A 4893-nucleotide genomic window follows, 5' to 3' on the forward strand; every position below is an offset into this window, starting at 1 on the left:
ACCGAGTTTGTGAAAATGTCAAATAAACATTTTTGTAAGCAACTCCTTGCATTTCTATTTCTAATAGTTACCAATAGAATTGTAAGGCCTTTTAAAAATAATGAAATACTTTGTATAAAAATGATATTATTCATGATCATAGGAGTAGCCTCAACTTTTCATATGGGTCTTCATAAAATTAATGTAATCATACCCACTCTCTATTAACATCCTCACCTACTCATGACTCATAGGCTTTAAATTTATTAAAAAGGTCAGCTAAAACGTTATTTTAATGAATTAAAGAATTACAGATAAAATCTCTAAATGCATGGCAATTGAAGAAAGAAAAACAATTAGACCTATCTTTTGAAAATCGTAGAGATCGTTTGTAATAATTGGAAAATCTAATACATTTGAAAATCGGTAATGTTTCGTTTATTTTAAAGTTTTATTAGGAAATGCACATCCTATAACTACGCCGATGTTTTTTTTTTTTTTTTTTTTTTGGTCTGGAAACATTTGGAGGTTTCAAAATTTTAATATCTATCATGAGCATTCATTTAGCAAGTTGGTCTGGAAAGGGCAAAAGATGGAGTTTTTCTTCCTCTTTTTTTTATAACTAAAAACAATGAAAATATATCAGTTCATGAAAAAGTTAGGTTTGCTTCACATTACGAAACTACAGTAGACTTTCAATTGAGATCCAATATTGAAACCGGGAATGATTGAAGTACCATTTTAAGCCAAGTATTTTAAAGACTGTCCCAGAAAGAACGCCGAATTTAAAAACCCATTATTTTTATTTATTGTTCTTGGCAACATTGTTTTTGTATGTTTTGTTATCATTGATCATTGAAATTATGTTTTGATACTGTGCTTTTGTTTCCAAGGTCAGTGTTCGTGAAGTGTCATCATGGAAAGATACAGTACGGAACAGCAAGTATTGATTTTTAAAACCCACTACAAGAATGATGAAAGTTTCGTGGAAACTGTTCAGAAACTCCGTACGATTCTTGGACACAACAATGCACCAAATGCGTCTACTGTTCATAGGTTAATCAAGAAACTTGAACAAGCCGGTTCAACACTCGACATCAAATACTCTGCACGCCCTCGAAGTGACCGGACTGATGCAAATGTTGCTGTGCATGATTTCATTACTCTGACAAGTAAGGTCTTTCAAGTATCACACTGCGACTTACTTCAAACTCCTGGAATGAGTAAAGGAATCAAAAGTAGGACATACGTGTCTCTTTATATCGGCCAACACGGGGGATGAAGGGATAAACACCCCCATAAAGTACGAACATAGAGCAATATTACACATTTTAGCAAGGCCATAACTAGCAACGAGCAAGCCAGATTTGGTTGAAACACCTGCAGTGAATAAATGAATCAAAAGTAGGACAAACGTGTTTTTTTTTATATCGGTCAGCGTGGGGGATGAATAGGGTAAACAGCCCCCCAAAGTGTGAACCTAAGGCAATATGACATATTTTAGCAAGGCCATAACCAGCAACGCGCAGTGGGGATTTGCTAGAAACTCCTGCAGTAAATAAAGGAATCAAAAGTAGGACATACGTATTTCTTTATATCGGCCAACACGGGAAATGAAGGGGTAAACACCCCCCCTAACATACGAACATAGGGCAATATGACACATTTTAGCAAGGCCATAATTAGCAACGCACAGTGGGGATTTGCTTGAAACTCCTGCAGTGAATAAAGGAATGAAAAGTAGGACATACGTGTTTTCTTTATATCGGCCAACGTGGGGGATCAAGGGGATAAACACCCTCTATAAGCTACAAACATTGGGCAATATAACACTATGTTGGAAGGCCGTAACGAGCAACGCACTCTATCTATTCGCTAGACGCTTTTAAAATTCGTTTTAATTAAAAAAAATTAAAACACACAATAAGGGGAAAACAATATAATACTAGTCGATACGTCTGGCAAATGGCGAACAATTACGAATATTGAGTCATCATCCGTATGCAATGTAAGAAGTGCTAAAAAGTTCAGTTGCTATGAAGAGATTTAAGGAAAACAATAGATGAAACTCTTGCAAATATTGGCCAAAGTGAGAGAAAATATTTGAATTCATTATCATAATTTGCATTGTTGTTTGTGCCTGTTTTATAAAGCAATATCTTGAGACGCAAAGACAAATTGCGTGAAGAATTGCTAGCCATGCTTTAGAACTTTCAAACCGCTGTCGGTGTACATTTACCGCTGCGTCACGTACAGGGTTCATTATGAAAGAAATGAGCATTGCTTTAGAAAAACTCTTTTATTGCTCCGATTGTTACAAATCTTTAAAATTCCTCAAAGTACGCTCCTTCTGCATCGATACACTTCTGGAGACGTGTTTTCCACGCCTGAAAAGCATCTTTAAAGTCCTCGGCTGAAATGGCTTTTAAAAACCTTGTAACATGGGCTTGAATGTTCTGCACGGAGTCGCAATGTTTTCCTTTGAGGTGTCTCTTCAAACGGGGAAACAAAAAAAGTCACTAGGAGCCAGGTGAGGACTATAGGGGGTGGGGGACCACTGGGGTTCTGCTCCGGGCCAGGAAGTCGACGACGGTGAAGGTGGTGTGACTTGGTGCATTGTCGTGGTTGAGTTTCATTGAGCCTTTGATGTCACTTCGAACGTGGGCGACCCTGCCTTTCAGTCTCTTGAGCACTTCTAGATAAAATCCTGCGTTGACAGGTTGTCCTGGTGGCACAAACTCGAAATGAATGATTCCTCGAACGTCGAAGAAGACAATAAGCATGGATTTGATTCGGAATTTGCTCATGCGGGCCTTTTTGGGGCGGAGGGAGGATGAGGTGTGGAACTCCACACTCTGCCTTTTGGATTCTGGATCGTATTCGAACATTCAGGATTCGTCTCCAGTTACGACCGAGTCTAAAAAGTCCGGACCACTTTCACACAATGCCAACAACTCCTTGCAGCGCAAAACTCGAAGTTCTTTTTGTTCGTTCGTCAACACCTTCGGAACAAGCTTCATACAGACCTTTCGCATTTGCAGGTGCTCGGTCACTATCTCATGTACCGCAAATATTGACATGTTTAGGGTGTCCGCGATTTGTTGAATGCTCACACGCCGGTCTGAGCGCAACACTTCACGCACACGGTTAACGTTGTCGTCGGTCCTGTCCGTTGTTGGGCGTCCAGAACGGGGCTCGTCGGCGACCTCCTCCCGACCCTTCTTGAACGACCTGTGCCATTTTCCGACGTGGGATCTTGACAAACACTCCTGCTTGTGGGCCTTTTTCAGCATCTGGTAAGTTTCCGTAGCATTCTTATTCAACGTGACGCAAAATTTTATGGCGTAGCATTGTTCGACCCCTCCATCGCGCCGTATTACAACTTGTAAAAACGTGCTTAACGCGAATCGACATCCACACGCTGTCATTGCTCGCAGCAGACTGACTCCGGGTGCGTTTGGAAGGACAGACAATCCACTACTTTTTCCGCGCCGGCAGCGCGCGCTGCGGTGGATTGTTGAGTCAGGGTAGCATCAAGCTCATTACTTTCATAATGAACCCTGTAGATCTGAAGTGATGGACACAGTAGGCAAGTCAGGAGCATAACCTCGCTTCATTTACGGCGTTAAAAACGTGGTTGTGAGCATTTAAGTTGGCGCCACAATATTGTTTCACGTAAACTGACCAAACTAATTTCTAACATTAGCCAATGCATATCTCTAACGGCGTGGCTAGTTATAGTCTTCTTAACAGGTATACTAGATACAGGAAGATATTGCCTATCTTCGTAGATTCTGTTTGTGATTACACCTTCATCCCCACGTTCGCCGATATAAAGAAACATGTATGTCCTACTTATGATTCCTTTATTCACTGCAGGAGTTTCAAGCAAATCCACATCGGGTGTTGCTAGTTATGGCCTTGCTAGAATATGTCATATTGCCTTATGTTCGCACTTTAGGGGTGTTTACCCCTTCATATCCCACATTAGCCGATATACAAAAACACGTATATCCTACCTTTGGTTCCTTTATTCACTGCAGGAGTTTCAACCAAATCCCTATTGTGTGTTGCTAGTTATGGACTTGCTAAAAGGTGTCGTATTACCGTATATTTGCATTTTAGAGAGTGCTTACCCCTTCATCCCCCACGTTGGGCGCTATAAAAAAACACGTATGTCCTACTTTTGATTCTTTTATTCACTCCAAGAGTTTCAAGCAAATCGAAGTGTGACACTTGAAAAACCTTGCTGGTGAGTCCGGGAAAAATCATATCGCCGTCGCGTCGTTCTCAAGAAATGCGCATGTTTCGAGCAACAATGCACAGAATCTTTTACACCTACACCCGTACAGAGTTAAGCTAACACAGAAACTTAAACTAGCGGATCATGGAAAACGAGGGCAATTTGTGCAATGTATTCTAAAAAAGAACGAGAGAGCCTTGGTTTCACAAAGCGCATCATTTTCTCAGATGGAGCTCACTTCGCTATGATGCAGTGTTGGCAGACCTAACGGTTAAAGAGTAACGAGGAAGTGTTCCAAACGTAGCGGATTTGAAGTATTTGTATTCCAAACAAAAAAGAATTATTTTGCTACTATATACTTTTACTTAGATACACAGAACCTTACACACTTGGGCCTGGAGATGCGTCACATGCAGTGTCAACGGTCAGGCGGCGTCCGCTGCTACGTGCTCCTGTTAGCGGTGATATTGGACGCACTTAAAAAACTCCATTCTCTGGGAGTACGTCTCGAGAGACAATTTTTAGAATATATGGGCCTACTCGGCATGGTTCTGTAATGTAATGCAAATTTTGACCTCAGTGGTCAACGCAGCAAAGACGCGCCCCCATTTAAAAGGGTTAACATACTGTAGGTTCGGAATCCTTTGGACAAGTTTCATCTATCTAAAATT

The 4893-nt window shown here is 40.7% G+C and overlaps 1 pseudogene; it reads right to left on the bottom strand.

Moving 5' to 3' along the window:
• Window positions 1-2867: 2867 nt before the first annotated feature.
• Window positions 2868-3407, bottom strand: LOC145666107 (protein GVQW3 pseudogene; annotated as a pseudogene).
• Window positions 3408-4893: the final 1486 nt, after the last annotated feature.

Source organism: Thermobia domestica, chromosome 12 (genome assembly GCF_964235325.1).
Source record: "Thermobia domestica chromosome 12, izTheDome1.hap1.1, whole genome shotgun sequence".
Taxonomy (NCBI): Eukaryota; Metazoa; Arthropoda; class Insecta; order Zygentoma; family Lepismatidae; genus Thermobia; species Thermobia domestica.